Genomic DNA, 13,070 nt, shown 5'->3' on the forward strand with positions numbered 1-13,070 from the left:
ATAATAAGAATAAAGTGGCAAAGTAAGAGTAAAGTGGCAAATGCAGTGGTGAAGTGATCTGTGTTATTGCACATTTTGTATTGCACATATTAAAACTATATACTGTATATAAGTTGTTATTGCACATATACATTTTAGTTACACATGAAGTGAGAAGTTGAAGTGTTTAATGGCCACAGGTAGGAATGACCTCCTGTAGCGCTCTGTGGTGCTTTTGGGTGGAATGAGTCTGGTATTTAATTAGATTCTATATGTACTTTCTTGGTTTATTATCATATTTAGTGTTATATGCAACTGTGAATCATTGTTTTTTATTCATCTAAATGCCCACCTTTTAGAGTGAGAGGTGAGAATGAAGGTAAAGATTTTATCCACAATCGCTACAGTGAATCTCATTAGAATAAAGCATCGTATAGATTTGGCCCAGCTAGTGATCACGCTGGTCTGAAGAAACCAGCTAAGCTGTCGCTCTATCACTTCTGTGTGCAACACTTTTCCCAATAAGAGAAAAAATAATGAAGAAAATATAATATCAAGAAACAAAAATATTGAAAATTGACAACTTTTCGGAAACTGCAAATATAAGGACAAGAATCAGTGACATTATTTGTGGTGCTACTTTTGTCAAACATACACGCTACACTTTCTTATACAGTTGTGCATTTCCTCTGTCACATCACACGTGGTGATGTTGGACATTGCAGAAGAGGTGTGATAGTGCAAATTAAAGAGTCGTCTCCTACATTAGAGGAAGTGAATGACACGGCCAGTACTGAGAGGAGGAGAGAGGAGTAACACACACCTGCTGTGAAAGACTGATGAGCTGAACCTGTACTGATACTCCCAGTTCTTCCAGTACTGATTGAAACATGCATGCATTATGCATTCATAAATTAAAGCAAGTCCAGGTATAAAAATGTTGACAGTGTGATTGTAAATTTCCTCCATGATCAGATTCAAAGTTTTATGACCCAATAAATAGTTTTGTACAATATATGTACAACCCAGTGATCCAAACAACCATGTGCTTAGCACAGAATGAGATCAACAAAGTCTTTGCAGTACTGACTAATAAACTACATGTGTGAGTCAGATTAGTATTCTGGGGATGGTGATTGAGGCCCACCGCCTGCACCGAGGGGACTGAGGCTGCTTGGCCGGGGAACAGGAGCCTTGACTGTTGCTGTGGAACTGTGGAACCACCCTACAACCACGGACTTGTGTTAACGGGCCGCCCAATGGAGGATGGTGTTACATGGTCATGTTTCGTCTCTTCTGTTTCTTGCGTTTCAATAGTCTTTGTGAAGTGTTGGCCCCGCCCTCTGTGTTAGTTTGGTTCCTAGAGTCACTCAGCTGTTGAGTTCTCGGCTGATAAGTATCCAGTTATATTCTCCGATGTCTAATCTCCTGGCGTGAGTCATTCTGTTCGTTACCCGTGCTTAGTCTCACCGTTTCTCCGTGGGTAGATTTCGTCTGTCTAGTCCGGTATTGTTGTTCTTCCATTTCTGGTCGTTGAGTCGTGCTCACCTGTCGTTCCGGCTTTCTTTATCTACGCTACCAAAGTTAAGTAGTCTCTCGCTTTGATCCTTGAGGTTCTGGGGTTGTTAGGTTTGCAGAGCCGTTTATTCTCTGCGAGGTTTCTGTGTGCATGTGTTATGTACTGTCGGTGATCTAGTCGTCACGTAAAGAGTGTTACTGCCCAGGTTGCATACGTTATGTACTGTTGGTGATCTAGTCGTCACGTAAAGAGTGTTACTGCCCATGTTACATGTGTTATGTACTGTCGGTGATCTGGTCGTCATGTAAAGAGTGTTACTGCCCATGTTACATGTGTTATGTACTGTCGGTGATCTGGTCGTCATGTAAAGAGTGTTACTGGCCATGTTACATGTATTATATACTGCCTGTCTATGAAAGTAGATCTGTCTCAACACGACTGGCCTATGTAAGGCTTTGAGTTATACTGCATGTCTGTTAAAGTACTGCTTGTCTGTTAAAGTAAAGCTGTCTCGTGTTTAACATGCCTCGCCGTTCCCGTGCGTTAAGGGTTGGCACGATTCGCCTCCAAGAGGCTCAGAGTGTTTCTCTCAATAAATTGAGTTTTCTTCCGCATTTGCGTCCGTCTCCAAGTTGCGAATCGTTACAGAATGACTCACCTATTGAGGACGCAGCGAGTAACCTCAGTGTGGACTCTCCAATTGAGGAGGGAGGTTGTAAAGAGACTATGTTGGTAACTGTTGGTTCTGATGTAAAGCCTGCTATTGCGAGCCGTGCTGAGAGCAGACTAATGTATTCGAACCAACTTCGTGTGTTGCAGTCGGAGTTTTCGTTAGACTCGGAGGGAAAACCTGTTATTTTACCTTCAATCATGCCCTGCCCTTATGAATTTAGTGGCGAAGGAGATAATGTTGATTGTTTCATTATGCGATGTGAGCTGTATTTTCAACATTTAACTTGCCCTAAACCTCCAGATAATGTATCCGTACTCTTTATGAGATCTCTCTTACGGAGTGTAGCTCTCGAGTGGGCGGACCTTGTTTTGGCTACTAGACCAGAGGAGGCCTGGACCATTGAGGGATTTTTTCCGTTTCTTAAGTTGAGGTTTTCTAGAACTAAAGTCCTACGTAGTCCAGATGCCAATGGGATTCCTTCCATCAAACATTTGAACCCCTTAGCTACATCGGGGTTGAGATGTTCTGAAACGGGTGTACCTCCTGATTGTCGACCTCTCATAACCCATCTTTTTGACCCTATCTGTTATGTAGGGAAGAAAAAGAGAGTTAAGGAGGCCGCGCTGCCTGACTCCCAGTCTGAACCGGAGGCCGCGCTGCCTGACTCCCAGTCTGAACCGGAGGCCGCGCTGCCTGACTCCCAGTCTGAACCGGAGGCCGCGCTGCCTGACTCCCAGTCTGAACCGGAGGGTCCGCTGCCTGACTCCCAGTCTGAACCGGAGGGTCCGCTGCCTGACTCCCAGTCTGTCCCGGAGGGTCCGCTGCCTGACTCCCAGTCTGTCCCGGAGTGTCCGCTGCCTGACTCCCAGTCTGTCCCGGAGTGTCCGCTGCCTGACACTCGGATGGAGTCGGTTCCTGTTCATCCAGCTTACCAAGAGCCTCTATGCGGTACTTCTGTTACAAATTCGACCACAGAAGAGCCTTCTGGAAGTGTCCTTTCTATTTTTGAACTTTTAAACGGCTTTGACCGTAGGACTATGCCCTTACTCCTTGCCCCTGTTCCAGGTTATGTTTTAGTCCCAGTGCCTGTTATGATGTCTTTGCCTGTACGGGTTCCTGTTATTCGGGAAGTGTGTAAACATTACGTTTCTGTTCCTATGTATTCATCTATGCCTTGTGTGCTTACTTATTGGGTGCCGGTGCATATGTCTGTTGTTTTGTGTATATTGTTATCTGTTTTTGTGCGTTCATCTGGTGTTAGTTTTGTTCCCCATGGCCCCTCTTCGGGGTCTCCGTTGGGTTCCGGTTTAGCTGAGTCTGTGCCTGCCAGTCCGGTGTCCGTAGCCCTGGATCCTGTCCAGTGCCCCAGGGATCTGCGACCCTCCCGTTCTCTTGGAACAGATTCTCAGTCGGTCGGGCCCGTATCTGCGTCGGCCGGTGCCTCGGTACTGTCTTCGAGTGGTCCTGCGCTGTGGTCTTCGTGTTCTGTTAGGGATCCTTCTGGTTCATTTTGCGAGTTGTCTGGCCCACGGTCTGATTCATCGTCTGTTTCCTTTGCCCATTGTCAGTCCTCTTTTGTCCCCTCTAGGTCCGAGTTGTCCACGCCGGTTGTTATCCCGGTGTCTGGTTCGTCTTCCCTGGCTTCTTCTGGGTTTTTGTCTGATTCTATCGGTCCCCTTTGAGGGGATTTTTGCGTGCCCCAGTGTGGCACGCTTTAGGGGGGGGTACTGTTACATGGTCATGTTTCGTCTCTTCTGTTTCTTGCGTTTCAATAGTCTTTGTGAAGTGTTGGCCCCGCCCTCTGTGTTAGTTTGGTTCCTAGAGTCACTCAGCTGTTGAGTTCTCGGCTGATTAGTATCCAGTTATATTCTCCGATGTCTAATCTCCTGGCGTGAGTCATCCTGTTCGTTACCCGTGCTTAGTCTCACCGTTTCTCCGTGGGTAGATTTCGTCTGTCTAGTCCGGTATTGTTGTTCTTCCATTTCTGGTCGTTGAGTCGTGCTCACCTGTCGTTCCGGCTTTCTTTATCTACGCTACCAAAGTTAAGTAGTCTCTCGCTTTGATCCTTGAGGTTCTGGGGTTGTTAGGTTTGCAGAGCCGTTTATTCTCTGCGAGGTTTCTGTGTGCATGTGTTATGTACTGTCGGTGATCTAGTCGTCACGTAAAGAGTGTTACTGCCCAGGTTGCATACGTTATGTACTGTTGGTGATCTAGTCGTCACGTAAAGAGTGTTACTGCCCATGTTACATGTGTTATGTACTGTCGGTGATCTGGTCGTCATGTAAAGAGTGTTACTGCCCATGTTACATGTGTTATGTACTGTCGGTGATCTGGTCGTCATGTAAAGAGTGTTACTGGCCATGTTACATGTATTATATACTGCCTGTCTATGAAAGTAGATCTGTCTCAACACGACTGGCCTATGTAAGGCTTTGAGTTATACTGCATGTCTGTTAAAGTACTGCTTGTCTGTTAAAGTAAAGCTGTCTCGTGTTTAACATGCCTCGCCATTCCCGTGCGTTAAGGGTTGGCACGATTCGCCTCCAAGAGGCTCAGAGTGTTTCTCTCAATAAATTGAGTTTTCTTCCGCATTTGCGTCCGTCTCCAAGTTGCGAATCGTTACAGATGGGTTCCCTTTTGAGTCTTGGTCCTCCCGAGGTTTCTTCCTAATCCCCACCATCATAGGGAGTTTTTCCTCGCCACTGTCGCCTTTGGCTTGCTCATTAGGGATCTGGACCCATACGATTGTAAAGCTGCTTTGTGATAACGTGTGTTGTGAAAAGCCCTATATAAATAAATTTGACTTTGACTTTGATTGTGTGATGTGATTGGTTTGCTGTGCATTCTGGTAATTGTGGATGTCCATATTTGGTGGTTCAGATGACTGTGTGACCGTCTTATTGGACAGCCAGTGTCTCATCTTTAGGCCACAACACTTCATTTGCAGCGTGCATGAAGTAGAGCAGTGTGACAACAACTGTGAAAATGACACCTGACAATCAGAAAACCAGCATCAGAAATATCAATCCACACACCACTCTAGCTACCAGAACAGATAGTGTTGTGACCATAAACTTTAAGCTTTAAAGACCTCATGAATCTTCTCACAGCTCAGTATCACATGTGGGTTTTACTCTAATTTGTTGTTTGTGTTCTGCAGTGACACAGTCGGAGAATCTTATTAACAAGAAAACCAACATCAGAAAGACAACTCCACAGACCACTCCAGGTACCATCAGTATTATTGATCTATAATTTTTTAAGTAAAATTATTTTTTTTACATTCTATAACTATTACTACAACAACCATGTTCACTATTTCATTGACTTATTTTAAACACAAATGTCATCATATTTCTCATTTGACAAGGTGGCACAAAACTTCCTGTGTCATCGTCAATTTGCTGTTTACACATCACACTTGTGTGACGCCGATGGCGTCGGGACAGAGGCAGCCGGAGACGTGGGTTGAACAGAAGGGAGTTTATTCTCCATAGCAACCAAACCAGTAATAACTCTTAACGCACACACAGAAAGTAATGCAAAGTAATGCTCGCAGCACGTATACAAAAAGGAACACACGTGAAGGACACGTTGGGTCCAGTGACGCTCAGGTAGTGGCAATGTGCAGCACTGGACCAGACGACCTGCGGGCTTAAAAAAGAGCAACGTAACAAGAAACAGGTGCATCAGTATTCTGGTGATTGTGGGAGTGGTTGCGTGCTCGGGGGTGTGTGCTGGGATCGGCTGCTGGCCGGGATGCGCGCTCTCTGGTGGCGACCCGGCCCCCTCACCGTGACAACTTGATTTTACAGTTGTTCCTAAAACACTGAATGTGAAAATGCCATTTACAACGAGTACAGTTTGAACACAGGAAACTGTGCTCGTTATGGACAATGACCACCAAGGAACACAGGATGTATATTCACAAGACTAATGAGGAACTAGACACAGGCGTAAATAATAACCAGAGGCAGAGGACTAAACCAAGAGGTGTGACAACTGAAATTAAAACACACATGGCAAATGAAAACATGATTGACAGGTGCAGGCGGGGCCAGACTGCGAGATCACTTTGCTTATTTCTTTTCTCACCGTGGAAACAGCTGTGAATGAAGTTCCTGACATTGTCAAACCCTACATTAGGGAGACCATTTCACATATGATCTCAAGCATAGTGTCAGACCAAACAATGGAAAAAATAATGTAGAAAGTAGCTGAACTGGTGCTCCACAGGTTTAAACTATAAGTTTCCCAATCTTTACAAACATTTCACACATTACCAGGCTTTCTAAAGCTGATAAAATCACACCATTCCATTACAGTCTAGCTACTGTCAGGAATGTCTCATCATCTACAGAATACACACCCTTTATGTTGTTTCTTGTTGTTGTTTTGGTATAATAAAGCTGTGGATCATACCTGTGATAGCGCAGGTGGTGGAGAAGTAAATGTTCTTTGAGGAACACATGACTGAATCCTGCCTGTTCTCCATATAGGAGACATTTATGTAATGACTGAAATAATTACTCAATATCCCTGATAGAAACAGTGCAAGAACAGATATGGTTCTGCTGTATTCTGAGTTCTGAGGGGGTTAAAGCAAAACACAATATTCATATTCCCATGATTCTTTAGATTGGAACAAGAGAGACACTGGACTGTCTGACAATGATAAACCCACGTGAGTGCAACAAACCCAAATTATTATTATGTGAGAACTTGCTGAAGAGAATGGAGAAGGTTCTCATGAGGCAAATCATTGTTACTGCAGGCTATACTGAGTTGTGTGTAATTAAACATTACAGTGATACTCTAAACTATGAAATTGTAGTGGTTACCTGCCTACTGCTTAGTTAATAAGTACTTAAACATTAATTAAGGAACCGTATTGTTACTACTTGGACAAAGATAATCTAACTTTGACAGGGCTGAATTTAATAATCTGCCATTTTTGACTCAAGATAATGTGCACAGGAAGTGAAGCATTGTGGACGTCTCAACAGTTTGGCCCATTGTGATTCATCAATGGTTTGTTTTATGTTTCAGAGATGTCGTGGAGTTCTGCATTTCACACAACTGAACCACTGATGTACGATTCTTGTGGACTAAGATTAGATAAATTCTTGTGGTGATAAGATTGTGGCCTATACTATTGGAGTTTTAAATCATGATGAAATCTTTTGTACCAAGTGTGTACCAAGAAATGCATATTCAAGCACATTCAATTTTGTATTTCTAGTCTAACATTGCCCTGTACATACCTAAACTATATCCCTTCATATTAAGTTGTATATTATTGTTGTATTAAGAAAAGTTCCTGTTTTCACTGTTGTAAACCTGTTCAGTGACTAGTTACATGGGACAGACTATGAAACATTATAAAACTAATAGTTTACATGAGAAAATGGTCTCACTTCTCTCTTCTGACAGTCTGTTTTTCATGTATTTCAACACTGTCATGTTTTTTGTTCTACTTACTATAGTGAATGTGAAGGTGAGCTATATGAATAAATATCCATTATCATCATTACTGATGTTGTTGTCATTTAGTTGTAATGGAAGTTAAAATTTCAGAGTCAAGAGTGTGTAGACTGTTTCTAGAGGTTCCAGGAGTCTCCAGCATTTTAATAGGGATTTAAGATTAGAGATAGAACTAGAGACACACGAAGACACATACCTACTGTGGCATCATATGTAATTCCTTCATACATAATAGGTAGTTCATCTGAAGTTCAGAGATAGAGCTGTTTGGATGTTTTAACAGGTCTTATGTTTGTAATACTCATGTTTTAACATGCTGTTTACCAATATTTGAAATGTTCACACACACTGTCCTGATGTTAGACGTAAGAGTCATGCCTATGGTTAATGTCTAATGAACATTCATAATATTGTTTTTGGTGTTTTTATGCTTTAAAAAGGATGAAGACTTAAATTTTCTGTGTTCACTGCATACTGTAACTCTATCAGTATAATCACTGCATACTGTAATTGTACCAGGACAGCAGGACTGTCAGTAAAATCAGGGATGAAGCATCCAGACAGACTGAACCCCTGCTGGACACTCTAGGAGGATACCCACCCAACCAGATAACCAGATAGCCCCCCCATCCACCACCCCCGTGACTCCGACTAGTGGGATTATGTAGTGAAGATAATGGATGGATGAATCTTGTAACGTCGATGGAATTAGCATCCGCGAACATGAAAGAGAGGTAAAGAAGAGAGTGCAGGCAGGGTGGTGTGGATGGCATCACGTGTCTGGGGTGATCTGTGATAGAAGGGTGTCGGCTAGAATGAAAGGAAAGATCTATAGGACAGTAGTGAGACCTGCTATGTTGTATGGACTGGAGACAGTGGCACTGACAAAGAGACAGGTGAGGGAGATGGAGGTATCTGAGATGAAGATGTTGAGATTCTCATTTGGAGTGATGAGGAAGGATAGGATCAGAAATGAGTTTATTAGAGGATCAGCATATGTAGCATGTTTTGGAGATATCTGCTTTTAAAAAAATGCTTAAAACCTATCTTTTTAAATTGGCTTTTAATTTATAATCTACATATCCAAGTGTGTATAAATATGTGTGTGTGTAGGTATGTATATGTATATGTATATGCACGTGTGCATATGTGGATATATATATATATGCCCTATATATGTATTTTATGTTTATCTTTTTGTGTATTTTATATATTGAGTGTATTTTTCGGGATAGGGTACACTTCGGGATAGGGTACACTGCTGCCTGTTCCTTACTGTAACGTTCTGCGCGAGGCAGAACAGGGAGGCGGACACAAATGCTGAGGAGAGCGAGATTTATTCAAGGAAATTCCAAAAGCAGCGTTAAACGGACAGGCATGGGTCAAACCGGGAGGGCAGCCAGAACAAGAAAGGACAACAGGCATATTCAGACAAGAAACTAACGACGGAGGGGAAAACACGGAACAGGCAGAAGTAGAAGGATAACAAACGCAAAGCTCAAACTTACAACAGCAGGTGACGGGATTAAACAAAAAGACCGATACGGACATGGGAGACACAGGGACTTTTATACACAGAACGAAACTAGGGACAGGTGATGACAATGACACAGGGGCGTGGTAACAAACGAGGAATCATCAAAACCAACGAGCAGGGCGGGACAAACAGGCAGGGAACACGGACATGAGGGAACCCAGAGTGACAGCTACGAGAGGGGGCGTTGCCCTACGTGACACTTACATTATCTTATGCCTTCTGTTTTAATGTGTTTTGTAAAGCGTCTTTGAGCACTGTGGAAAGCGCTATATAAATAAAATGTATTATTATTATTATTATTATTATTATTATTATTATTATTATTATTATTATTATTATTATAAAGTTAGAGAAGCCAGATTGAGATGGCTTGGACATGTACAGAGGAGGGAGGAGAGGAATATTGGTAGGAGGGTCTTGAGGATGGAACTTCCAGGCAAGAGGAGGAGAGGTAGACCTAAGAGGAGGTTTATGGATGCAGTGGGAGAGGATATGAGAGTGGCTGGTGTGTCAGTGGAGGACACTCAGGACAGGGCCAGATGGAGGAGTTTAATCCGCTGTGGCGACACCTAAACGGGAATAGCCGAAAGAAGAAGATCAATACTTGGGTAAGCACTAGAGTAAAAGAAAAAACACGTGCCAAGATTGAGCTTCAATTAAAATTTTTTTTTTGAAATTCTGACATTTCATTCCTTTCCTTATTCTTATAACTCAAATAGCATGGTCAAAACTATGTTATTCGGTGCTCCTAAGTGATCCTTATTTCCACCCGAATCCATCTTCCCAAGAACTACCGATCTAACCTGCATCCAGAGCCGGAGTGGCTAATCGGGAGATTCGGGAGGATTCCCGATGGGCCGGCTCATGTCAGTCTCTAGTTTGGGCCGATTGGGAGGGAAAAATAATTTTGGGCCGGATTTGGACATGAAACTCCCGGGCTGAAAAAGTGTCCCACTCCGGCCCTGCCTGCATCATATGGATCGGGCCATACTATGTCTAACAAATAGGAGTGTGTTATATTTACAAAGTAAATTAATGTTAGTCACCAAAATCACACATGTGTAAACAGTGGCGTGCACACATAGACATCAGGTGGTGCTAAAGCACCACCAACTCTGCCCTTTATCAACGAAAGTGCCCTTTTGAAAATTCGGTTTAAAAATATATATATATTATTATTAACATTTTTCTGAGGTCGGTTTAAAATTATCTTTAGAAAACCTGAGCGATTAAAATCAATGCCCTGAAATGAGCCACCACCTCGCACACACCCGACCTCTCTCTTCCTTTAACACCAGACGCGCTGCAGCAGCAGTTCAGTTCAGCGAGTGGAAGGAAGCGTCTTCAGCACAGCACACACGGTCACAGATAGACTTCTTCTCCCGTGCCCCACCAGCCAGGTCACATACACATCAAGTAAAATCGTACCGTTTGCCCTCTAAGCCCAACGTGAAACCATTTTCTTGTGCTTTAAAATGTCTCATACAGCACCAAACTACTAAGCATTTTTAGCCGACTGGTCACCCGATAAACTAGTCGCTCTAGCCCAAATCAATGATAGATAACGTGAGGACGACCACATACAAATAATTAATGTAGAGTTTGCAAACCTATGTGTTAAGCTGAACATTTTCTGTTGTATAGGTTTTGTTAAGCAACATAAATTAACACATTTGTTTGTGAAAGAAGAAACGGGAAGTTCCCCATTAACTGTGAAAAATGCCCATCTGCATTCATGTAATGACAACACTCAGTAGCCTATAACTCCTTCTCGTACTTTTTGACTTTTTACTGTCTTAATTTTAGGCCTATATTGCTTTACTAATTGCAAAATATATGCAACAAGGCCTGCAGACAGTGGAGGGTAAACAGAAGTTAATAGTATATAGTTAATATTGGATATGGATTTTATCAGTTGGCGGTGTGACTTTTTTTCCATTGAAAACTCACGTTTAGAGAATGTTACAAATAAAAGTCAAATTTCATTCAACATGTGCTTGTAATGTTTTTTTTTATAATAAAGTGCCCCCCCTCCCCCTGAGCACTTGCCCCCCAAAATATCTGTGCACGCCACTGTGTGTAAATGCAAACATATGGCTCTTAAAGATCTACGACTTGGTTTATGACAATGTTACTGTTCTATGTTATTGTGGATCATTGTTTAAATTCATTTAGATGTCTACCTTTCTGTGATGGAGAGCAGAGTGAGAGGTGAGAATGGAGGTAAAGATATTGTCCACAATCTCTACAGGTCAGCGTGTCAGAATAAATCATCATGGAGATCTGGTGCCATCTGGTGGCTCATCTTCATAGTACATATCACCCGTCAGGAGCACTGAGGCACCTCCTCCCAGCTAGTGATCGCTGGTCTGAAGGAACCAGCTTAGCTGTCGCTCTATCACTTCTGTGTGCAACAATTTTCCCACTAAGAGAAAAATTATTTTTTTTTGTCCCCCATCTTTGGAGGACAACTTTGTTTTTATATCAAATAATAGATCAAATAATAATTCTGTATAATATAGTGATGACAATTATTGGGGTTAGGTGGACCATGAGAGGATAGAATATAGAAAGAAAAGAGGGGGAGAGAGAGAAAAAGGGAAAAGACAGAAGGGCGGGGAAGAAAAAAAAAACATACATACATATATACGAATATATACATATATATACACACGCATATATAAAAAAAAGATATAATAATAAAGAAATTAAATATATATAAAAAACAAAACAAAAACAACCAGCTCAAATGACCACTGCAAAGTAGAGCAGAAAGTGTACCCAAGACATACAGCACAAATGACTGTGATGTATATGTATGTATGAATGTGTGTTTATGTGCAACACAAAAGTGCAACATAGGATAAATGTACAGAATGTACTTGCCAGCAAGGGTAGAGAGCTGTGACAACATCCCCCCAGAGGCCAGAGGTAGGCAGAGAAAGGCCCGGGAATCCCACCCACCCACGGCCCCCCCAGGAACTGTGGAGTCCCAGGGCCGCATTTCCCCAGTGACCCCCGCATGCCTGCCCCAGCAGGCGGGAAAGGGAGACCCCGGACAGCGCCCCCCCAGCCAAGGAGTGCAGGTCCAGGGGAACCAGAGGAAACAGAGCCCCCCCCCGCCATGGGCCAGTAGCAAAGCCCCAGCGCCACGTGCCCCCGGGAACCACCCCCCACCCGGCAGGGCCCCCTTCCCGCCGAGGAGCCCCGAGCCGCCCCGGACCACAACCGCCCAGAGGAGTGGGCCAACCGCCCCCACGCCGGAGCACCAGGCCGGGCCCCAGAACTCCAAGGCCCCCCTTCTGGAGTGGAGCAGTAATCACAGGGGAGCAGCCAGGAGTGGACCGGGCACAATAAGCTCCAGACCCAGAACCAGCCGTCCCCACACATACACACTTATTTACATTCACCCCCATATATACACCCCTACATACCTGCACACAACCCCTTATATACACCCTTACCATGTATACACCTACACCCATCCTTAAACACATACGTATACACACATACACCCCCAAACTCACCCTCATATGTAGACCCTCACATATACAGTATACACCTACACACACATGTACATTCACCTCAACATACATTCCCACACACGTTCACCCACACCCATATACACTTTTGTGGACATATATACCCCCACATATGTACTCACACATTCACCCCAATATATACACACGTCCCCATATCCCCCCACCCAACACGTACTCATTCATCTACCTATACCAACAGAGACAAGGACAAAAACACACATTCATCCAAACTAACACCCTCTCTGCGGCGGGGGCAAATGGCTGGACCAGCAAGGACCGGCAGCAGCCCCAGGACGCGGGTGAACCATGGTAGCAGGCCCACCTCGTCAACCTCTG

At 43.5% G+C, this 13,070-nt stretch overlaps 1 long non-coding RNA gene across 1 annotated transcript; it reads left to right on the forward strand.

The window, feature by feature from the left end:
* The first annotated feature begins 4,952 nt into the window (after positions 1-4,952).
* Positions 4,953-7,663, forward strand: LOC143483309 (uncharacterized). The gene is made up of 3 exons (XR_013122474.1): positions 4,953-5,400; positions 6,810-6,855; positions 7,221-7,663. It is a non-coding gene; the product is annotated as an uncharacterized LOC143483309 (long non-coding RNA).
* The last annotated feature ends 5,407 nt before the right edge of the window (positions 7,664-13,070 follow it).

Source organism: Brachyhypopomus gauderio, chromosome 19, assembly GCF_052324685.1.
Source record: "Brachyhypopomus gauderio isolate BG-103 chromosome 19, BGAUD_0.2, whole genome shotgun sequence".
Taxonomy (NCBI): domain Eukaryota; kingdom Metazoa; phylum Chordata; class Actinopteri; order Gymnotiformes; family Hypopomidae; genus Brachyhypopomus; species Brachyhypopomus gauderio.